The sequence below is a fragment of the Rhynchophorus ferrugineus genome, unplaced genomic scaffold (genome assembly GCF_030347505.1).
Source record: "Rhynchophorus ferrugineus isolate W39M unplaced genomic scaffold, kcgeb_rfMv2 rfM4, whole genome shotgun sequence".
In the NCBI taxonomy this organism is placed as follows: Eukaryota; Metazoa; Arthropoda; class Insecta; order Coleoptera; family Curculionidae; genus Rhynchophorus; species Rhynchophorus ferrugineus.
This window is the reverse complement of record NW_027472583.1, coordinates 26,769,972-26,796,248: the sequence shown is the minus strand read 5'-3', so window position 1 is coordinate 26,796,248 and position 26,277 is coordinate 26,769,972. Positions and strand designations below refer to the sequence as shown.

General features: G+C 32.6%; 1 protein-coding gene and 1 non-coding gene across 2 annotated transcripts in view; both read right to left on the bottom strand.

Annotated features, from left to right (window-relative positions):
* Positions 1 to 26,277, bottom strand: part of kug (FAT atypical cadherin kugelei) — an 837,087-nt gene that overhangs the window by 577,901 nt on the left and 232,909 nt on the right. The gene's annotated exons all lie outside the window — the stretch shown is intronic.
* Positions 8,913 to 9,014, bottom strand: LOC143196760 (U6 spliceosomal RNA). The gene has a single exon (XR_013005828.1). It is a non-coding gene; the product is annotated as a U6 spliceosomal RNA (small nuclear RNA).

Here is a 26,277-nt window from a genome sequence, read left to right as displayed (position 1 = left end):
TCTTTTTCTTCAAATGCGGCCGTTTTTTGGCGATTTCGTCCTTCAAACGGTCCAATCCACGCTATGTAATAGTCGCTGTTGATGGTTCTTCCCTTTTCAAGGTGGTCAATGAAAATTATTCCATGCGCATCCCAAAATACAGACGCGATAACCTTGCCAGCCGACTGTTGCATTTTCCCATGCTTTGGAGCGGGTTCATCATGTGAAATCCACTCGAATAGCTGTCGATTGGACTTCGGAGTGAAGTGATGGAGCCATGTTTCATTTATTGTCACATATCGATGTAAAAACTCGGGTTTATTACGCTTCATCATATTCAAACACTACTCCGAATCATCAACTCGTCGTTGTTTTTTGTCAAAAGTGAACTCGCGCGGCACCCACTTTGCACAGAGCTTTCTCATGCCCAAATATTCCTTAATGATATGATGCACATGTTCAGTTCATATATTTAGAGTGCCTGATATTTCATTCAATTTCAATTTACGGCCATTCAATATCAATTTTTTAATGTTTTTGTCGGTAACAAGCTCTTTTGGCGTCCACTGCATTCCCCGTCTTCGGTACTCATTTCACCAAGTCTAAAGTTAGCGTACCAATCCTTGATTTTCCTGGGGCAGTGTCCGGAAACTCGGCATCAAGCCAACTGTTTGCTTCACCTGTATATTTTCCCTTAAAAAAGCAATATTTATTTATAAAAAACATAAAATGTTGATTGTAATTCTAGCAGCGCCATCTATGCGCCAGGTCGGAAACTTTTCAAATGACCTGTTAGTTTAGGTGATCTGACAAATGTTCCAATCAAATATCTGATTATTTTAGATAAAAAATATGTAGAAACATTATAAGTGCTTTTGAAATTTGAGGTTTTCCTCGGCTTATCCTCCTCCCTCCAAAGATTCTGACTTGATTCCAATGGGAAGTGCACTCTTTCAATAAAAAAAGAATTTTGAAAATCGGTCCATAATTGACGGAGAAATTGGCGAACATAAATTTAAAAAAATATATACAGCCGAACGTAGAACCTCTCCCCTGAAGTCGGTTAAAAATTCTTACGCGGTGTAACTACCACGGCTTCAAATGTAAACATTATCGTCAAAAGATATATAAACATTATATGCCATTCATCTAATATGTTTCTTCCGTGCTGAGCGTAGGTTTAAATGACTCCATTATCAGATTAAAATTAACATGATTTAATTTTAGAGATCAGCGCAGACGAGCGATACATAAGACTGTTTATCACTTGATGACGGGGTGGATTTTGATTTCGTCCTTTAATTATTCACAGTGTTCTTACGCGGCGCATATATTTGTATAATAACGGGGCGGCCCCTCTTTTGTTGTAAATCGAGATTTGAGGCGGCAGATCGCAGTTTAAGGCTTCGTTTACAAGTAAACAGGACGCAGGGACGATGCCGAGGTGGTATTATCGAACTAATAAAATTTAATGGGCGCTTCTTAAAAGCCCCCCGGGTCGTTCCGACAACTTTCTAATGAATTTAGGTATAATCTAAATAGTAGCGCGGCAGAGTTCTAGTTAGTCTAACAGCTCGTTAAGATTAGCTTTAAAACTTTCGCAACTGTCGTACGTAACGTTAGTTTTACTATTGTATTGGCTGTTGAAATCAGCACATACGCACAGGTCGTTTTAGTTGCTAGTTGCCGACGTATTTACCAATTAGTCGTAATTATTCGGCGTTTGTTAAGGGGGTTAGGTGGGTTTCAAAGACTAAACAAGTGTAATTTTGATATATAAAATTAAATATTTCCTTAAAACAATTTAGTAAATTAAATATACATAAAATTATTCCAATAAAGTACCCAATGCATGTCATAGATGACGTTGCAATTTATAAAAATGTAAAATTCGAATTGCACATGGAGCGGATTTGTCTGTCTGGTTGTAGTAGTTAGTTTCCTAGTTAAAAATAGACAGAATACTGTCTGATAGGTCCGAAAATTAAAACAATATAACGTTGGATTCACCAAAAGGAAACTGTCCACATACGAAGCAGGTAACCAACCAAGATCACCTTATTCGAAATAAAATTTATAAAATTTATAAAACAGTGAGCAGTCTTTTCGATATAGACATAATTTAATACAATTATTTCTGAGAAAACTGTGGGACACAGAAAATGTATAGTAAATGCATAGAAAATTTAGGTATATGCAACTCTTAGAGAAATGTAAGGCATCGCTTCCTACACTATTAGGAAACATAGGATTTAAATGGTATAAAGGTAACCCACGAATGAATGTTTTTAATCTTGGAGCGGAGTTAGAGTTTTCTTCTATGCTTTTCTGACTATGGAGATGTCAATCATAACATGTTTCTTCTGCCTTGATATGAAAATCAGCTGTAATAGACAATGTATCAAACCATACTATATTGTTGAAAAAGATCCCTGCAAGCAGATCGACAAAGGCTGTATTTGATTTCGTTTTATGTAATTTTCTTTTTTATAAATAGGTCTGAAAAAAGATACTCTGTAGATTAGATGTCTGAATAATATGAGTATTACGTATTCCTCCCTATTAGTGTATATTCAATGGAATCAAATTGTTATGGAGTGTGACAAAGAATTATTACAATGGACATGTAGGTCGAGAATGATATATAAGCAAGAACTATTTGGATATGTGGAATAAATATTGTCCACAATAACACTTTAAGAAAATGACAAATTGTGAACTGGTATTTAATTAATTTGAATAGTGACTCAGAAAGTGACAATGACTGAATGAAACTTTCAGGATGTGAGATTATGATCAAAGGCTGACAATTATCAAAACAGGGTGTTAAGTGTGGAAACAACTAAAGGTGAGATTATATAATTACATTGAACGTATGCAGAAAGAATGAATATTAACTGTTTTGCGAATATGACAAGTGAATTAGAGAGAATGTGAAATAATGATCAACACTTGGTGTAAAATGCACAGAAATAGTAAACATACAGTGATATCAAAATGATAAGAACTAAACGTAAACAGGTAAATATGCTCTCTATTGAAAGCAAAATACATTTAATATGTGTTGGCATTTAGTAGACAGATAAAATTAGCACATGAATGAAAGGAAAAAAATTGAAATTAGGATTTTTGTTCGAGTTCTGAGTAGTCAATTTTCAGAACGTATTGCCTCGTAAAGTAAGGTGAGATAAGAAATCGTATGCTATTTTAAAAAGCATGCAAAATTTGAACAAGATCTGTTGCTAACTTTTTGAGAAATCATGTCCAAAAATAAAGTTTTGAGTTGAAATAAGATGTAAAACTATTTTTAAAACATACATAGAATCATCTATTCAGACACCATAAAGTAGAGCACTTGCTGCAGCAGCAATATTCAGAACATCCTTTTGCTCTTTTGCCTGTGACAAATTCTTCTCGGGTCTCAGCGTCAGCTAATTTTCGGCTATAAGTATGTGGTACCCTTAGTCTTTTTTTTTAGAGTTTTAGAATAAAGAGTGAGTAGATTTCTTTCTCCATTGAGATTCATTGATCTTGCATTAATTCAATGATAGTACAGTAGAGAATGGGATAAGATTATGTTGGAAACTGTCTATATCTATTTTCTATAAATAACATTTCTTTATTTACATTAATATATTTTATATATATTATCAATAATATTTATTAGTGTTAAGAGTTCATTTTATTTTTTCCAATTTCATTATATTAATCCAGATATTTCAGTATTCCTGCTTTGTTAGCGGTTTTCCTCTTTTCTGCAACACCTCCCTGACAGTGTTACTTTTAATTCTTATTCCCAGATATTTAATTGAATATACTCGTTCTAAATTTATATTTTGATGTTATATTACTTGTGACTCCCCCATCTTTCAGAAAATGTATTTTATACAAATCAAAAATAACAGTATGCATATTGTGTCTCTAAATACATTATAATTTCCTTAGTATTTAATAATCACAATCAAAATTCATGTTGTGTAGCTGGAGTAATTTAAATGATAGTAATTTAAACCGAAATAAAACTACAAATGCTCTCTCTGCGGTTTGATTGTTTCTGGTTCGAAAATTGGGATGATGGACGACATCAAAGGGATTGGAAATGAAAAGGGAATTATAAAGTTTATTTGCAGATTCGTCCCGAAAATGCAGGCAATTCGATTTTTAACGGCGATTTTTAAAAGCCAGGCCAAACTGAGGGTCCACCGAGACTAGCCTATCGATTGTTTAGATGCACATATGATTTATACGATGTATCATTTTTGCGATGATATTGATTTATTAATTAAGTTAATTATTATTTCGATAAACGTATATATTATATAAAACACTGTCTGACAAAAGTAATATAGAATATTTTGCCTCCATAATCCTGAGATAACGATGAACTGATGATTTTTATTTCTGTTGATCCAGTTGTTTATTTGTTATTTTTTAAAATCTTTGATTTTTTTTAACCAGCGATAATGTTACAGAAATTTGAGCTTTTATTTATGTACTTAATAACTTTTAACAATAAGTCAAAATATTTCCATAGTAAAATTTTCGTCACAATATATGTCTCACCACTCCGGAGGCAGTCAAGTCGAAAGCATTGTCCCCAATTTGAATGATTCCGGTTGATCGGCATACCTGAAATCAAAACACCAAGTGTCATTTTAATATATATAAACGTGATTAAATTAACTAGAATCATTAAAAAGGTAATAAATAACATGTTTTGAACACTACTTTTCAAATTTCATGATTTTTTTAAACATTTTGAAGTTTTTAATTATTAAATCTTAAGAAGATGATTCCTTTGATACTAATGCAAATCTGCTTACTGCACACTTGCTTCAATTTTAGCTGGTTTCACATTATCTTCATGATGCATACAACATCTCATTATCACAAATATTGGTTCACTTTTATCAGTTCATCATTCATTCATTATTTTAAGTTCAACGATTATGGCGCCAGAGTGAAGACATTTTGGAGTCAGTCGCTTAATTCGTAGATTCAATAATTTCATGGGCCTCTGCTCCTAGATATTAGGTCTACAGTTCTATTCGTTCACGTTCAATGCACACATTTTACAGCTCCTCGAATTTCTTGGTATTTAAACTTGTTTAAATTAATAGAGCTGAACCATTTTCTTCAGTTTGCCGCCATTTGCACCAGGATGAATATTGGAAGGGTTTACTATTAACTTCAAAAACAAACAAGTTCAATATACAGCAAATATACAGTATAAATACCTAAATCAATGCTACAAATCATGTAACAACACGTTGTACATGTTATATATAAGTGTACATGTGTGTATCTGGTAAAAAATCGTCAACACATCATAATAGAACCGACCCATCCCACCAAGTGCCCAATTAAGTCTTTAAAAGAGATGATCTTCGAGCTGTTCTAAAATTTCGTCAATTTCCAACATTAAAAAACACTTTAATTGCATATTGTATAAAATATACAAGTAAAGAATATTCCAAGAATATATTGGGTAATGTGGGTATTGCAAAGTTACATATTTGCAACTTTTTTTAATTTTTAACTCAATTTTTAGCATACAATTGTTTACCTAGTGCCATTAAAAATACCAGAAATTCTAATCAAAATAAACATCAATATATATCTTCTGACCCTCATTTCTAACAAATACTATGTAGCCAACATTTTCACTATTTGCTGCTTATTCACCATCTTTTTACCATCAATACTTAAACGATATAGTAACTTCTAATTACAATTGCATTTATAATTCCATCACGTTAGACAAAAAGCAAAACACATTAGAACCAAAATAAACAACTATACTGGTTAGTCGGAAGATACTCTCAACTTGATCTAAAATCAAAGAGGTTGATCTATAAGACAATTATAAAGCCAATTTGGACCTATGGGGCTCAAATATGGGGTTGCACTAAAAATTCCAATCAACTAGTCATACAGCGCTGTCAAAACAAGGTTCTTCAATTGATTACCAATGCCTATCGCTATGTAACCAATGAAGAACTGCAGGATGACCTGGAAATCAAATGGATTTGCGAAGTTATCCAAGATTTCGCCTTGAAACACGAAAGAAGATTACTAAGTCATAATAACGTGGAAGCAATACAACTGCTGGACAGCGCGTAGGATGTCAAGAGATTGAAGCGAACAAAACCATACGAACTTATATAAACTGTATACATTTAGTGTAAACTATAGCTATAAGTTAATAAATAATAAATAATTATAATTTTATAATTGAAGAATACATACTGATGTATTTTCTCGCACACGTCTTGCTTGTTAATTAATCCAAGTACATAGGAAAAGTAGTAATAAGTTAATCGTAAATTAAGATTGTACTAAGCGTATCTAATAAAGATGTTATAAAAAAAATTCATAATTCAGTAACCTCCAAAATTTCTAAGGGTTTAAGTTAAGCTGATCGCTACCCGTTTAGTTATTTTCAATAAAATTTTTTCTATTTGCTTAATAAACCGTTACTATGGGTGTTGCATATGTACCACGTGACAATTCATTCTCGAAGAAAACAACCAAAGTCCGCATTCATAGATCGCTTTAAGCCTATTATAATTAAAAGTATTTTGATTCCATCCAAATTTTTATCGTATTCAAGCCGTGAAATGATTTATCAAGCTTAGGTGTTCCCAAATATCTGATAATTATGACTAGAGGCACGTTCAGCAATTTCAGCTCGCTTTTGATAGGCCTACACCCTGAACTACGATGCTTTTGTCCAATATTCGGTAAGTAAGAAAGAGGTGATTCTTCAAATTCAACTTAAACTTCAAACAATAAGAAACGGTAACTTTTAGAATCCAACTAGGCATTGGGATTAATTCAAATGTGTTCGTACTTAGTTCGTACATAGACGAAAGCTTATATGTATAATATAAGCTTATATTATATAATATACACTTAAGTTTATATGTTATTATTAGAATTCAAAATTTGGAGTCTATCTAGAGAATACTGGTAATTGAACAGTTAAATAGCCATGCGAATCATTAAATAAAGGGTTTTTCATTTGGATACAATGTTTCTAAATTCATAAATTTGTTATTTCATAAAGTGCCGTAACTCAGTCTTGAAAATGATTAAGCCTTATTACCCACGACGCAACATTTCGACCGTAAAAGTTCAAAAATCGAGGAAAATATAACACGATTTAAAAGTTTCGAACGTAAACAATTGTAAATTGCCATAAAAGAGTTTCCTAAACGATGGAAGTTGCTGTTGTCTATATCTTATACGACTATGGTGTACGTAAATGTCCTGGGGAAGTCAAAAAGGTCCTTTTTATTCCGTAAGAATGTCGAAAATGGTTTTGCTTCACCAACTCCCCTGCCCACAAAATCATTCTTATATCGCATTTTATGACGAATTCATCCGAGAACTGTTACTTTTTATGTAATGTTTTGGTGTAATCTGACGGGAATAGGGGAGAAAACTACTGAAAGATAAAAAAAAACTACGCCAGTTTATAAAATAAGGCAATATAATTGTCTTCTATATTTTATTCTTTAGAAAATAAAACATAAATTTAATATATAATTTTATATGTTTTTTTATCATCAATTATTTTTATTTATTTTATAATATATATAGATAGTAAGAAGGAAATTTATATTTCGATTTTGTGTTAGTATTTCTTTTATCGCTTTGACGGTTGTCGTCATTTCGCGACTATGAAATAGTACGGTGATGATATAGGGGGGACGGGGACAGAAATGGGGACAAACATGGGGGCTAAAAGTATAAATAGTGTATATATAATTTAAAAATGAATACAAATAGAGGACTACAAACACAATCATAAAGAAGTAGAGGTTCTATCCAAATAGCACACATCAGCACCCATACCGAAGTGGTAATGGTTATTTGGTCAGTAACACTAAACTCAGCATAGGCTATATTCTATGAAGAAAATCGATTTATCGTAGAAATCTGAATAGTTTGTCTGTATTTTCTCCTGTTAAGGCATTTCTAAAATTTTGCAGCTTATACTTAGTTCTAAACTGTATGAGCTGTGGACAGTCGTTCAGTATGTGGTACACAGTAACAAAACTCACAGTGAGCAGGCGGGCTCGAAGTCATCAATTGATCGTGCGAGAAACGACAGTGGCCCAATTTTAGTCGATTCAAAGCCACAACATGGGGAAGGAACGCGAAGGGAAGGAACGCGAAGGGAAGGAACGCGAAGAGAGGAGAAAAATCAGCGTTAACCTCAAGGAGCCTGTTGTGGTTGGTCTTCTGGGCCCAACGACGTTGTAGCTCGTTATTTATGAAACGAGAAACGAATGGGATAAGGTCAGTATGGACCCAAATCTCCGTGATGGGGAGGGGAGAGGAGGCTGCCGATTTAGACGAGCTGCCCGCGTGCTCATTTTCCGGTATATCAACGTGAGAAGGGATCCACAGCAAAATTGTCCTGATCCCATTCATATAGATGGTACGGATGATTGACAGTGAGTCGGTGACCAGCGGATAGTTGAACTTCTGTTCAAGGAAACATTCGAGAGCATTTCGGGAGTCGGTCAGGATTAGTCATTCTTTGAAGAATTGTGTTGTGATCTAGGATAAAGGTTTGAATATAGCGAAGAGTTTAACGGTCAATACTGAACCCTGTTTAGGGAGCTTGAAACGGAATGCCCGGCTGTCCACCAAAAATGCACTGCCAAGTCCGTTGCGAGATTTGTAGCTATTGGTATATATGTGTTTGCGGCCAGGGTAAGAGTGGAGAAGTTCACATAACTTGGACCGAATAAGGTAAGGACAATGTTGTCTTTGATAAAATTGATATAAAGATATGTTTATGAAGGGGATAGTGAAACTTCAGTGAAAGTAAATCACTACGATAAGAAAATGGTGAGGTGGATGTAAGACTGCACAAATTATTTGCTGGAGAGAATCGAAAAGCACCCAGCGATATTTTGAAAAATGTGGAACATGATTTTGCGTGTCATCCTTGCGCAGGGGCCATGCGAACGTTCTCTGTATCGATCCAATTTTAGTATATGTACCGCTGAAATGAGTACTTGTAGTGTACTAGTATTATTATTGTCATATTAAGACCCTTTCTTGTGTCGTTTGTTTTTTGTTTTGTGTTGTGCTGAAGATAAAATTGCAAAAAAAAATAAGGCATTATGGAAGTTTTATGGAAGTCATCGTTATATTGAGACACCTTACTCTTACTCAGACGTACTGCAGTATATGTTACTTTTGTGTTAATATTTAGTCAGTGGAATTTAATTTATTACAAGTTACGATTCCAATAAGTAGTATTTTGAGGAAATACTTAAGCAAAGGTGCCTTATGGGAACTAGAATACGAATATTTGATTTTAACATATGCAGAACTATATTAATTCTTATTAAAAATATAGAATAAGCACTTGATATTGGTATATAATTATTTTTTTATTTAAAATATTGGATTATATTTTCATATTTCTAAATTTTTTAAAAAATTCTTTATAGCTGTAGAAATTTTACTGTGTTATTGAAATTTATGTTTAATAGTATCCACAATTAATTAAAACAAAGATGCACAATAAAGGGTACATACTTTATTTGAAACATAATTTCAGGCTAGAAATATGTTAATATAAACAGTTACAGTAAGTACAAAATTATGTTTTAAATCACACCATTCAAAACTCAACTTGAATTATATTGAAAATTATATTACGAAATGCTTTTATATCAAAACAGATATTATTAAACTGTAGGAATATCGTCCGTTTCCAAGGAGATAATTCGAATAATTCTCCAATACAATATGACAATACAAACTAATCTGATGCTGGCTAGATTGCACTGGGATTTGGAGAATTCTTCATAACACAGCATATATTATAGCATCGTATATATTCTCAACATAAATTCTCTATATAAAAACAGCCAAAGAAACAGCATCAAGTGTAAATCTTAACAACAACCATATAATTTGTTAAAGTATATGTTTGGTGGTTTGGTTTGAGGTATAAAATGGAGCGTGCAATGGTTTGGATATATTTGTTTAATGAGAAATGGTTTCCTCATAGACTCAACAAAGTTGATATCCAAGGGAACTGAATTTCGAAAAAATCGATGAAGGCATTTCAAACACCATCTTGGAAATTGAATTCTAAAACTGTTATGAAGATTGAAAAACATTTGCATAAATGCATTATTTCTAGGTTATACTGTATGTTATACTAATGTTATCATTTTTTCTTAAACGGTTGGTGATTTCGAAAAATTCTATGGTTAAGGTTTTTTGGGATCATAAATGACCTATCAGGATTTTATCATCAAATACATTGGCTTCAAATAGATTTTATAATTTTGATTGCTTTTTATTAAATAAAATGGTTCGACGAAATTACATATTTTACTAAAAAGTAAAAAAATACAAAACAGGTCAATTGATAAGTATCCGGCCTGACACCGACCTGATAGATGGCGCTACTAGAATTAAATTCATATGTCTTTTAGTTAACCCTAACCCTCAAAAGATGCGTGTATAAATTTGACAGCTGCCTGTCGGATTATTAGTTTGTGTAATTATAGTACTTATAGTGTTTGAGCTGTCGGATCTTTAGTTTGTGCATTAGAGCATTTTAAGTGAATGAACTTTTGTTATTTCGCGTTTTGATAAAATATTGCTTTTTGAAGGGAAAAAATACAGTTGAAGCAAAAACTTGGCTTGATGCCGAATTTCCGTACAGGAAAATCAACCATCAAGGATTGGTATGCTAAGTTTAGACGTAATGAAATGAGCACCGAAGACGGTGAACGCAGTGTACGCCCAAAATATTTTGTTACCGACGAAAATGTTTAAAAAATCTACAAAATGATTCTGAATGACCGTAAATTGAAACTGAATGAAATAGCAGACACTCTAAATATATCAACTGAACGTGTACATCATATCATTCACGAATACTTGGGTATGAGAAAGCTCTGTTCAAAGTGGTTGCCGCGCGAGCTCACTTTTGACCAAAACCAACGACGAGTTGATGGATCGGAGCAGTATTTAAAGATGATCAAGCGTAATAAACCCAAGTTCTTGCCTCAATATGTGACAATGGATGAAACATGGCTCCATCATTTCATTCCGAAGTCCAATCGACAGTCATCGGAGTGGAGTGCACACGATGAACCCGCTGAACAGTCGGCTGGCAAGTTTATGGCGTCTGTATATTGAGATGCGCATGGAATAATTTTCATTGACTACCTTGAAAAAGGAAAGACTATCAACAGTGACTATTACATAGCGGACCATTTGGAGGACGGAATCGCCGAAAAATGGCCGTAGTTGAAGAAAAAGAAAGTTCTGTTTCACCAAGCCACAAGCCAGTGAAGACGATGGCAAAAATCCATGAATTAGGCTTCGAGTTGCTTCCTTATCCACCGTATTATCCAGATCTGGCCCACAGCGACTATTTCCTGTTCTCAGATCTCAAAAGTATCCTCGCTGGGAAGGAATTTTCGTCGAATGAAGAGGTGATCGACGAAACTGAGGCCTATTTTGAAGCAAAGAATAAATCGTACTACAAAAATGGTATGGAAAAGTAGGAGGTTCGCTATAATCAGTGTATAACCCTTGAAGAGATTTATGTTGAATAAAAAAAACTAATTTTTTCAAAAAATGTGTTTTACTGTGGTAAGCCGGGGACTTGTCATTTAACCTATTATATTAAAGCTTACTAAAATCATAGGGCTGATTGAATTTTTTGCCATATTGTTGTGTGTTTGTTTTGTTGTATGTTTGTGACATATTGAATAGGTAAATATTTCAAATTTTTTTCTAACGGTAAATAGGTCTATACAGTCTAAAAGTAACACTAATGAATTTTTCTGAATATTCTATCTAACTAATCGAAGTTCTAATAGGTCTAGAGAGAGTCCTGGAAGAACCAGTGAAGTGGAGCCTGTTAATTTTATTCATTCTACTGACAATTAAAGTAAAATTATAGCAAACGTTAAAAATTATAAATTTAAAATTGTTATACGATTCACATGTTTTATGAAATGGCAACTGAAATTTGTGAAACCAATGCTCAAAGACCGCAGCGTATGGTTAAGGAAAATAAGCTTGGAAGAAAAAGGACGTCTTAATCCTGGATAACACAGAGCTCTAGAAGAGCAGATAATTTTATAAAGGTAGAAGTAGTATAAGGCATAATATACTGAAGCTTGAGATATTTTGTCATGTACTCACTATAAGTTATATCGTTTATCCCTCCAGAGAAACCTATTTGTAATTATGAAAATCGTAATTTTTTTTATTGTTGTTAGCCAATCTGATTAAACCCAATATTGTCTCCCAATGCGTCTCTTAGTGGTGGAATTAATTATTATAATATATTATTGTATATTGTATAAGCACCAATCATGGAATGCTCAATATTTTCAACATGTATTATTTCTGTCGTTTTATTTGAAGAAATATGTTATCGAAGCCCATCAAACACTTTTGGAAGCTCATGGTGATGTTGCTCCGTCATATCCCAATTCTCAATTTTGCTTTTCAACGATATTGCCATGTAAACCAGAAAAATTATATAAAATATCTATTATTTATGCATCTATTGAAACGAGTTATGGATTATTTGAAAAATGATCAGAATACATGCAAGTATCTTATAATAAATACTAACAACCGATGGATTATTATTTGGGAAATATACCAAAATTAAAGTTTAAAGTCCGTTCTTAGCGTAGAAAAGCTTTAATTGACAACACAATGCCTAAATACCAGCTGTCAGACAGTTTATTGTCATTTCTCTATTTATTAAAAGTGAAATAAACTTAATCGCATTTTCTATTAATCCTCCATCCACGTTACTATTAAAATTTTAACCGGATTCTGACGACCACTCACTGCGAAGTTACGTTTTCTTTCGGTGGAGTTTATTAAAAGCTGTTTGAAAGTTGAATTGGAGAACGTTGAATAAAAATTATACCATCTTTTCTATTCGGAATTCAATTAAAATCTAATCTAGGCGGATGCTACGTCCCGACGGGCCCCCCTAGCAAATTCCTATTTGAATTGTGGCGGTTACATTGCAATCAAAAGAGTGTATTTAGATGGAAAAACTTAAATTAGAATGGAAAATGATTTTTCCCATTTATTTTCTCTTTCTCTTTTAAACGATATAAATATATGGTTAATGGTCCTTATTGATAGATATAAAATTTTGTTTTAGCATATGTATTTTGAAATTCGAGAGTTTAGTGTAAAAAATGGTTATGCATTTATCATTTGAAATTTTGTCAGGCAAAAAATTAAAATTAAAAAACAAACCGTTAGTTAATATTTTCTTCTACCTTACGGATAGCGTACGAAAACTTTGATGACAAAACGTAGAATCAGTCAAGTTAATAAATTAATAAACATATTTACTTATACACGGGATTGACAAAATAATATGCACACTTGAAATATACATAATATTTATTTATTAGTAAGTTGTTGAGCCCACATAGTGAAGTGTCTGAACAGTTTTTACTGGAAATTTGTCTCATTATGGCATCAAACCATTTGCTTATGACATCTACCATTTGCTTCAATAGTGTTAGAAATGAAAATCTACTATCTGCTCTAAAACTACCGATAACGGATCAGTTACGTTGAAATCTGAAGATTGTGCCAGCTAGAGAATATATTTATTAACAATCTATGTCAGTGTTTAATAGCAATATACTAGTTATAGTAAGAACTTCATCGTTAAGGATGTCGAGGTATTAATTAGCAGTATACTGGCCAGTGATGTGAATGAGAGAAAACCTCCCTCTTTCTTGACTGTATGAAGCAGGTAGTCTTAATCGTAGTCTTCTTCTGGAATTCTCCATATATAAATCCAGTTGTTTGTATATATTAAGAAAATATATAAACTATGATTTATCAGACTATAACATATATCAAGTGTCCAAGTTTAACAATCGTTGCACCAATTCTTTGGCAGCTTTACGTTGTCTTCCTGTATAAAGGGTTTCGTAATCGCGTCCTTCCCATTGATGGTAGCTTTGTGAAACTTCTGCCTTACATGTTCTTATCGAAACAGTTTTACTCAAGTGAGTGTTAAGTTCCGTGGTAATTTATGTTGTCTGGTCATAATATTTTTAATATTGGCTTGTCTCTGTCGATTAACTTTAGGTTTCGTTCACTATTCTCACTTACTTACTGTCGCTTACTATAAATGTTATACAATTCAGCTGCTTTCGCGACAAACGCCCAAAAATACGTTAGAAATACCATAAAGCGATATTCAAGCAATGCAAGTACAAAATTAGAGTTTACACTCTTTTTTTAATATAGGATAATCTGTAAAGCAAAAAATATAAGTGGTAAGAAAAATGCAATGTGCTAATCAGTTGAATCGTGATTGATGCAAATTGGAAGAATTAGAGGAAAATCAAGAGGAAAAGCACGATTAATAATAATAGTTCAGAAATTATCGTTGAAAGTGTGTGACCAGTGTTGGACCTATTCTACCTTATGCGGCAGCTTAAAAGAAATATTTAGCAGATATTATTTCAGAGAACTCTAAAAACTAAAAAGTGTTATAGATTCGATTTGTTTTGGTATCACTCTTCCCAGTTAGTTCTGAATAATACAATGCATAATAAACATATTAATATTTTTATGCAATCTATGCAATAACCAAACTCAAGGTAATTCTCACTTAAGACAGCCGTTCTAATTGCTTCCAGAAGCAGTTTGAAAAACCTTAATCACAAATATTCCACAAACAACAAGAACTTAGATGTAAACTTGTGCCTAACTTCAAGATGATGGCTATAATTCATGGTAATAATGATAAAGTATGGCGTATTATTTACGAAACAGCTGTTGTGTCGAAAAATTGTAGCAAATGTTTATTTCAATACATTTTATTTTGTTAAAGACTTATTTATTCTGCTTTTAATTTATTTTAAAAAAGATATAGTGGTTTGTACATTTTTAAAATGGATTTTTTTAATTTAAACTATTTATTTTATAAGTGACATGTCGAAAATCGCTTCATTATGTGAATTGTGTGAAATGTTCTATTCTAAATTTGGCTATAAAGTCTATATATGTCTAGTAATCAGCTTGGAATCTACGCACTTCACTACTATGTCGCACATTTAGCCGATTAGCAAGTACATTACATTACACTAGCACTATTTCAAGGTACTTGACAATTCATTGAAGTATATCAAAAAAAAAAAAGAAAAAAACTCAGTTATGAAATGGAAAGAATTCAGTTATGGGGATGTTTTACGAGAAATAATATCAGCATAAGTATTTCAGAATAATACCCTGAGAAGTATTATGGGTACCTTCGATACTATTGGAATAATTATTTAATCTGAAACTCTTGAATTCCAATTGTTATAAAATATATTAAGAGACCCGAGGAAAGACTTCATTCTCATGTAAACACCGAAGTGTTGCAACTCTAGGACAACACTAAACTAGGATGCAAAGTTAAGAACACCAAACCGTGTGATCTTGTGTAGTAGTGTAGGGAAGCGCACTAAATGGTAAAGACGCTATAAAGTGGTATTGATTTTCATTTTATTAGAGATTCAGTCAGGGCTAGTAGGTTTTCCTAATTAAGTAGCTACTTTTAAGTCACTGTATAGACAAATTATAAGTTAAGCGGAAAGGACTATTAATAATATGTAAATAAATATAAAACATCTCTTCATTAGAGACATAGTACGTAGCATCGACAATTGCACTCAACACTTTGTTTTTAAACCGCTGAATTATCGCTAAGTGACGAACAATGGTCTGATAACAATAAACCCAAGCGTAGAGATCATGGGTTAATCAACACTCGTCATCGATAAAATGAATTCCAGATTCAATCTAGCTATTTGGTAGGATCAGAAAGAGGGTCTGTGGTTTACTATAATCTGGTAAAACCAAATGAAACCATAATCCCATGTCCATCCCATCAATCAATCATCCATGTAATATATCGGGATAAGAAAATCAAGTCGCAAAAATTTTATTTCCTCATCAAAAAATAAAGAGAAGTACCTAGTGATCGACAACATAATTAATAACTAATTATTTCGAACGACAAGAAGAATGATAATCTTAAAATAAATGTTATTCAATGAAAAGTAACCAAAACTACGGATGTTTTGATTAACTCCAGGTCGTAATTTATGCCGCTTTATCAAATATTGACCGTTATAATTATGATCGCACAACGTTGTCCGAGGTTAAATTAAAAATCTGAATTAGTAATGGCGACATAATCCGCATAATACAAAATAAAATGTAAATTATTACCAGATTGAATGAGGTGCGAGCCAGCGATCGTATTTTACCGAAAACGTCGATACATTTATAGGCCAAAAGTTCCTCTGTAGCGGGGGATGCGAGGGCGCAGATACATCGGACAGTCCAAGCGGATTACCGATTATAATGCACTTTGTAAATTGTAGATACATTTTAGCAATACACAAATTATAACGTAAATATTGTTCTCAATTTGATAAGGCTTTGTTCTTTAATAATTAAAATGATTCAAATGACATTCAAAACTTGATGATCATGAAACTAATTTTATGGATTCATATATTTTATACTTTTCATCGAATATTAGGAAATGTGTAAAATATTGTATTTCAAAGTAACCTGATAATCAATATAATCCTAAAATAACTTTTTCAATAACTAATATATAATTCGATTCCATTAAGTGTATCGAACCCGTAATGTAATTTATAAAAACTATATTTATTATTATACTTTGATATTTTTTTAAATATATCGATATATCGGAGGAAAAATAATATCCATATTTCTATTGCAATAAGCAGGAAAAATATCGATTGTTAAAATTAAGTACCAATTTTAAAGATTTATTAAAAATAATTAATAGGTTAAAAGTAATAATTAAAATGCTTAAGAAATTTCTTTTTCTTAATATTGAAAAATATCGTCTATATATGAAAATTTATTAAGCGCTTTGTAAAATATAATTTTGTAATTATGAATTCTTAAAATCTCCTTTTTACCAACGAGTGTTTATCGACTGGACCTACTGTTTAATGTGGGATCCGAACCATGATCATCGGCATTGAGCCTAGCGACTGGCGAATGACCAACTTAGAAATCATCCCAGAAGGCATCCAGTCTAACCCAGCCTGGTTACTGACATGACTGGGATCAATTTTCTTGTCGGATTTTGCACTCTTGCCTACAATGGACAATCACAAATATTAAACCATCACAAACATAAATTTATGACTATGCTCCAGCAGGATTTGAACTAGCGACTATCGTAAAGGTAGATGGATCGCCTTGTCGCCTTTACCAGTACGCCAACCAAGCCGGCATAACCAATAATTAACTACGATCTATTTTAATTCAAGAAAAACCGAACACCTTAGCTCTTTTGTGCAAAAAGTCTAATTAATGAACAAGATTTCATATGATGATATAATTGATGAATTTGAGGTTATAAAACGTGGTAAAAAGTTCATGTACGACTTTCATAACTTAATTGAATTAATTGTCATCATCAACAAACAACATTTACTTTAATAGAAATATCGTTCCTAATGATTTTAAATTGTAAGCGCAATAAAATGTTTAACAACGTACCAAATGTACATTATCTTGTATAAGCTATGTTTTGTAGGCTGTTTTTAGGCGTACCTTAACCCACCGTATAAATGGTACATGATCGAGATTTTCTCAGCTCAAATATATACCCAAAAACTATTTCTCGTGTAACTCAAACATGAGTTATAAAAAAGGGTAGTTTCAGTATTTTCTTCATCAAAAATGAACTTTCTCATCACAAATACGTTTAGTAACTATACTGACATGTAGAAGATCGCTTGAGTAAGTGATCTGCTGTACATACTTATAATCTAAATCTTATTCTAGAGACTATACTAACTTATTCTAAGTTCTACCCTAACTTATTCTAAAGACTATTCTTACTTATCCTAGAGGTTATTTTATCATACTCTTTGTATCTATTGTTCAGTTCATATGGTAGTTTGCGTTTGAGCCTACGCACTTCACTGTCATCGCGCACATTTAACTGTTACCACACAGTTCACAGTTAACTGGCGAGTGCATTGGGATGCGCCCGCAGTATTTCAGAGCACTTTGCACTAACACTTCAAATCACACTTGTTATGAATTCTAAAGGGATATAGCGCTGAATTAGTTTAAAAGAGACGTAATAAAGGGCATCGACGATGACTCACAACACTTTATTCTGACCCTCTGGAGGATATCTATGTTAGATTTACTATTAGTACCCCACAGTTCAATATCATAGGTCCAAATGGGCCTTAATATTGACTCATACAGCAAAACCTTCTTAACTAAGGATACTTTAGATTTACACCCTATCAAACAATATATTTGGTTTAGTTTAAGCCCAAACTGTTTGCGCTTTGTCACTATATGTTTTTCCGTGTTAAGCGTCGATTAAAATGCATTCCCGGATATTTAACATTGCCTGCTTGGGGGCAATATCATAATTATTCATTTTTCTTGGAGGACAACTTCTACAAAGGGTGAATGTCACTGTGTAGATTGTGTCTCATTTGTTTTGATACGCCATGTTTTCAATCACAATTCTACTTTGTTTAAAAGAAGTTGGCTTCTTGCAGCTGATACTGGATTCTTGTATGATGATAAAACCGCTGTATCGTCAGCATATGTTGCAACAGTAGTGTTGTTGTTGTTGAAGTCGGTTGGTCAGCTTTATACAGATAGTAGATATAACAATGCACCAAGGGCATTGTCCTACTGAACACCTAAATATATTGGATGTGGATCAGTATATTCGTCATTCTGTTTTACAATAAAATGCCTGTCTTTGTGGTATGATTTCAGTAGTTAAAAGTGCGTATAAGGCAAAAGCTTTTCCAATTTAACCTGCAGTACTAAATATATACAATACTAAATGAAAATATATTACTTTATGTAAAGAAATGTCAAAACTACCGAATTTAACAGTTAAGTTAGTTTGTTTACTTGGCATTTTCTCATCGCTCATTGAAATATTCGCTCAAGGATCTAGTACAAATATTTTCTTATTATCATAACTTTTGTTATGTTACGGTATGTGACATTGAATGAAACATAGATCTACTCCACACACCTGACTCAAAAAAAGTCGTCAGCTGAGAAGACAGCTGCTAGGGAAAGGCGTCCAAAGCGTCAATAACATGTCCTACAAAAATGGCATCTGCTTTGTATAATTGTTATTGAAGAAACATTTTCCCGAAATCGAATATTTATTTAGTAAAATACTGAATTTTATTAAAAAATTAAAAAATCTCTATATATTAGCTATCCTTTTTCATGACTCACAGAGTATATTACTAGAAATTTTGCTAGAGTCATTATTGTATAATAACAACGAATATCGCTGCTTTGTATAATTGTCCAAAGAATAATTATGCATAATATTCGGTTGCATCAAAAAAGGCTTCCATTTCTTCCGCTGGTTCGTAAATGGCGATATTAAATTCGAAATAACGCTTATAAGGTCATCTATTGCTCGGGGTGATTCAGGAATAGTAATCGTCTTATCCTACGCGTTCACGCACACACACAAACGCCCCGAAAGAAAAAAAATTCACTTCGGTCGGTAGCCAGTTACGTATGTAAGTCGCCATTTCGAGAAACGTTTACATGTGACAGCACCGACCCGCGCACACGCGGAGATGAATGAAAATGTAAATGTCACCGGTTTACGTAAGGACCGTGGCCGCATAAATCTTCGACATTTTTTTAAAAGAAATCCGTCTGCGAGGCGAAAGGGTCCGATGGGAAAAGTTGTCGATTGATATTTGCTAATTAAAGATAAATGTTTTTCGGTGGGTTTCCGTCGATTGTATCTGTTATTTTCCGAGTTGTCTCGCGTCGTGTGTCGGGCAAAAATTGAATGGGTTCCGTGAATGGGAGAGCCCACGCAAATTACACTTTCTTTCTGCTTATTCAAATTAAATATTGTTAATTAAATAGAGTTGAGCCGAGTTCAACGACAGCGGCGTGCCGGTGTTTTGTTTTGTCGTATTTATTAACCTCATTACGATAATAATAATAATTGGTTATATAATTTCAGTAAAAGCGTACATGAAAAACCATTTTCTATAATGTATTAAGGAAAATATGTTACGGGGTTAGAACAGGAACGTATAAATGATTATAGATTATTTATTAGGTCCTTGCTTGTATATTTGATCAGCGATATCTATTGGTGGAAATACAAAGTATCAATATAAACAACTTAATTAATTAACTGTTAATATTTTTAACATGACTCAACATAAAATAACAGTTTATTATTTAGTATTATTGAGTTATTTAGTATACCATTGCATTATTGGCATTCATTACTTTTATTATTTTATTTATTGATAGCTGCCACTGAAATCTAACAAACAATTTTGGAAACAAAGTTCGAAAGCAATAAATTTCAAGATTGTTTGGACAAGAATTCACCTGAAATTTGAGAAGACATTTCATATAGTTTAGCAGGAAAATTAGGTAGAAAATTGCTTACCACATAAAAGTCAATAGCTAATCCAAAGTGACGTCTAACCGAGTTTAAAAGGGAACACTTTGTTGTTATATTGCTGTTACAACATGGTAAACAAAAATTAGAGTAGATTAGGCTCAAAGTCAAGCAACTGTACTGATTAAAATACTCTAAAGTGAACCTTTTTGGACCTATGTTGTGCGAATATGGGGTTGCACTATAACATCAAACAAAGTTCTACGATTAATTACCAATGTTTATCGCTACGTAACTCACGAAGAGCAGCACAATGACCCCGAAATCAAATGGATATACGAAGGATATGCCTTAAAACATGAAATAAAGTTGCTAAATCACAGAGACGTGGAAGTAATAAATCAGAAGATTGAAGTAAACCAAACCACATGAACATGATTAGTGTATAAGTACATTCTTAACATTAGCTTAAGTAGTTTAGTTTTATTTAATTTGGGAAATACATACTGATTAATTTAGTATTAATCTCGTACTCGCCTTGTGTATTAATGCAATTACAACAAAACAGTAATAATACATTAATTTGTTAATTAAAATTGTACTAAGCATATAATGTAAAATGTAATTAATTTAAAAAAATATTGTTGTTATTGCATATATCGATGACACTTGAAAATATTTAACGACGCAATGTTGTGAAAAAGTCTAACTTAGTAAGTAACAGACGCAAAGGTATCCTCTTGCATAACAACAAGTTGCAAGAGATGTGATGGTTTGTGTGCACACTGTTGCAATTCGATTGGGAAGTTCTACCAGATCCAGCGTACTCATCAGAATAGGACCTTCGGCTGACACGTGGATTAAAAGTCCAAGCGTTAAAGCGCGAAAAGCACAAAGAAGCACAAAATGAAAGAAACTACAGTTTTCTCTTTCCACCAGTGAAAACCTACTCTGACTCTCTCATGTCCACCTCATCGTACAAGGTGTAAAGAGTATCCTTGATATCTCAAGATATTTAACCAACGGTGTGTATCCTCATCTTTGAGACAGCGGGATAGCTATTGTTAACAGATTTTACGATAAGGTTTTCAAAAATATTGAGTGTATAAATAAGTTTTAAAAGTTTTTTATATCTTGAACTTTTTCCAGACAAATGTATTTCATTTAAAAAACTCATTTTCTCTTTTTACGTTTTTAGATTCTCCGTACAAATTAGTCATTAATTACCTTACTTTCTGTTTGCCTCAATTTATCAACCATTATGATTTAGTTCTATTTGGACTATCGATATTCGAATTTTCCATATTTGTATACAGTTGCCCTTTTGGTAGGTTTTTTGTTGTTGAAGTCTAATTCACTCTCCTTAAGCTGTTAAAACTACTATCAACAACTTTTTTTGCCTAAGGTAATATATTCAAGTTCTTCTAAAAAAATCAATCATCTGCGAATGTATGTTTTTTTATAAAAATAACTCGTGTTACTATATAAGTCAATATAAAGGTAAATCTCGAATAAATTAAAAGAAAAACATATGTAATGCTAATACAAGAACGCCAATAATTGAAGGTTGTGTTCTTACTATATGACATTTTATGTTTGGCATTTTCATTTTACCTGACTTGTGGTGTCCTTTATGTATGTAATTTATACACCTAATATGAAGACTTATTTATATACCCAATAAGTTGCAAAAGCCACGATAAAACTGAAAACAACGACTAATTCCGTCAATTTAAAAGCACTTATTTAGTTTACTCAATAATTATTGTTACCTTCCTTTTTTTGAGGAATCTCAGTTTCCATAACATATCCATTTTCTTTAAATGGTATACAAATATGTGTTTTGTACCAATTCAAGTTATAACCCAATTCTTTCAGGTGACTTATAATCTATTATAATATATTGTAATCTAATACTGTCAGAACAAATTTATTGAATTGTTTATTAATGCTTTTTCTGAATTATATCAACGTAGAAGCAATATAACTGCTGAATAAAGGGTACGAAATCAGAAGACTGAAACAATCCAAACCACAGCTAATATAATGCGTGAATATGTGCTAAATTCAGTTTAAATTAATTTAACTTATATGCATTACGTATTTGCCTTGCTATTTATATCACACCAACAGCAGTAATTAATTAATATGTAATTAATACTATAGTAAGTATATCCAATGTTATATTCTGGGCGGGTTAGTAAAAAAACCAGGTTACAGACTCTGTAGATAACTCCTTATACGATACTAGAAGAATTAGCCTAGAAACTTTGTCTTAGTGGTCATCTAGAAGTTAAAAAAAATGGAAACTCGTCTAGAAAAGCTTCTACTTATCTCTATTATCTTTGGTATTTATTTCACAAGGAATATATATTTATATCCAATAATGAATGTTGTAGGAAGTGATGAACCGACATTATTTGTTACCTATGTTCGTGTGTTCCTTAATGTAGCGATAATATAATATAATGAAGTATCAGTTTAAAATACATTGTGTTATGTAGAAGGTAGTTTAATACAAAGTAGGGTAATACAACCCCACTAATCAAAATATTTTTCACATTCTATAGAGATCTCAATATTTTATAATTCAATAATTTCCTATGTTGGGCTATGAAAGATAAAGATAAACCGGAAGTTTTCTCTAAACTTTGAAAAACAGTATTTAATCTGTACCCGTCTGAAATATCCGCAACAGAAGAAAATAACATAGTTGCCCTTCTTAACTCTGTTTCAAATGGATTTGCCACATGAGAAATTTACTGTTTAAGGAAGTAAAACAAACAATACTTAAAGAAATCAATGTTAAAATATGTTCCTGTTCCTTCTCCTGGATTTGACCTAATAACTGGAGGAGCTCTCAGGAAAGTGAATCAAATTATAACATTCATATTTAATACCATGCTAAGACTTATTTACTTTCTTAGCACTTAGAAAGTGGCTACCTCATAGACAGACATTTTATTGTCAAATAGAGTGACGAATTCACTGACCTACACTCAATATATTCGGGTGTTCTTAGCATTTTATTATAACTACTGTATACAGCTGACCTACCGACCTCAATAAATACTACTGTTGCAATATGCTGACGATACCCAGCCACAGCGATATCAGCCACAAGAAATCTCCAACTTCATCTTAACAAAGTCGAATTGTGGTTGAAAATGTGGCGTATTAAAGCAAATGAGACAAAATCTGCCCATGTGCGGGATATCCCCTTAGAATCCATAACGAGTGTGAGCTTTCTCTGAAATACTCTGAAAGACTATTAGTGCATGCCAATGCACTCGCCAAATAGTTAAATATGCGCGATGACAGTGAAGTGCGTAGGCTTAAACGCAAATTACCACACGAACTAATTAATAGACACATAGAGTGAGATTTAATAATCTCTAGAATAAGTTAGAACACTCTTTAGAATAAGTTAGGATAGACTTTAAAATAAGTTAGCATCGTATCTAGAATAAGGTTTAGATTATAAGTAAGCAAATAGTTTCCTGTCGACTTGGTTGACGCTATGGTCAAGGCGACAGGACGGTCCTCCTATTGTTGCGATAGTTCGAAATCTACTATGGGGGTATGATGGTAAATTTATGTTCGCGTTTGTTTATAATTATTATTGTCCAAAAGTCAAGAGTGCAAACTCCACCAAAGAAAATGATCCCATTTACAGCAGCAACCGGGCTAGGTAAGTGCGGATGAGTTATAGGACGATTTCTAAGTTGGTCACTAGCCAGTGGGTAGCCTTAATGCCGAGGACCGTAGTTCTGAGCCCACGTTAAGTAGTAAGTTCAGTCCTAATAATTCTTAGTTGGCAAAAAGGAGACTCTAAAATATATAAACAACAATTTCCTTATTTTATATAGTAATTCAAAATAAAGTTAGATACTTTTTGTGGAAACATTAAATAATTTTTTTAACCAGTTTTTATATTTAAATGTATGCAAACTTCAATGCTAAATTATCAACGTAGGTTGTATTCTAAATGATTTTTATGTAGAGCTATTCGTTAGACATGGCCGTCAGTCGAGAAATCGCCACAACATATTACCTGTATTCGGGTGTTTCCTAGAATTTTTGATAAAACGCAATTTAAATACACCTACCATATATTTAGAGTTTTATTGATTCATCGCATAAATCGCAGACGGCCTCACTGACTTTATTACCTTTCTCCCATCTTTGCGCGTAGGTGCTGTACAGTTAACGTTCGCTGTTTCATTTAAACGCATATGCACAGACGGACTATTTATGTGTACGACCACGTAATCGGACGTTTTGTAACCCACAGAAAGGCATTCATATTCAGCTGTTAGCCGCACGTTTCCTTATCGATCTGTATCTAGGTTACTGCTGAGTCCTATCGGTATTAGTGATATCTCTAGACGTGTTAACACCACCAATTCCTATACCTAACAATACCCGTGATATTTCATACAAATCGTTACCGGATTTCTGACTTATGCATTATATATTTTTTAAATGCTATAATTACTAAGATCAAATATTTATTTTTACAGTGAAATCATATTGTTTGTTTTAGGGATGATGCAATTAATTAATTATGTTTCGAAATTAGAAACGATTGTTTAACATGTTTCAAATAATATATATTGTGCAAGAAATCTAAATGATTCTTTTATAAATCCAAGGCTTTATAATCAGAAATGTAACCTTTTATTTATATATGTTGCATGTAAATTTTAAAATATTGCCGACGCCCAGAAAGTGTGTCCATTTCTAATCAATATGCTACAGTTGGTGCAGCAGAATTTCAAATATTTTGTCAATAAATCTCGCCATTGTTGACAATCAGCCGCAAACGGTCAGGTCTTGGAAAATATTAGTTTCTTATTCTGATTGCTCTTTAGTTTAATCTGATGAACTCCATGAATCTTCTCCCACTTCCGTCCAAAAGGTCAATTGAAATCTTATGCTGTCGTTTACCTATGACATATTTGAACTATTATAAATTGGATTTGTTTTCAACTGTGTCAACTCACTGATTGTCGCAAATTAATTGAATAAACCCATTAATAATATGAGATATGCAAAATTTCATTTAAGCGTCGAATTTGAAAGGCTTCAAAATGTACCAGCGTTCAAGTATCGGAGATATGCAGAAGAATTGGTAAAATAAACGTTCGAAAGAATCGGATTCAATATTAATCCTAATATATCAAATCTTCCGTTCGCAGAATTCCAAAGATGTGAAAGCACCAGCAGCTTGACCGATAGGGTTTATTACTTCGGTCGTAAATGCCACCTTCTTCTCCTATATTACTGATCTCATGAATTTGAACTTCGGTATTTACTTTAATTGGACATCGTTAAGATTTACAATAACAAGTTGACAATACCTTGGCCATTTCTCTATTCACATTAACTAACTTCATTTTTCTGTATTAAGAGTATCAAAAGTGTGATTATGTTTCCGCATAGTGTCATTCTTCTATTATCCCATAATTTCACCATAATATCCAATGTGGACAAGGTTCAAGAAAATAGCATTAATGTAGATGAATAATTAAAATTATATCTAAAATATGGAAAATTCCGTTATTTTTAACAGACTTCAGACATTCAATAGCCAAATGAATCCTGTATATAATGCAAAACGTCCATTAGCATTCGATGATACTCACCAACATTTTATTTATATAAAATAGATAAAATGCTTCAATTGCCCCAAAATTAATAATAATTATTAGGAAATATTTTAAAAATATTACTATATTTACGATATATAATATAATATTGGTGTTAAACATGGTGCAAAAAAACAGATTGATGACACTCAGTAGTTGAAACAG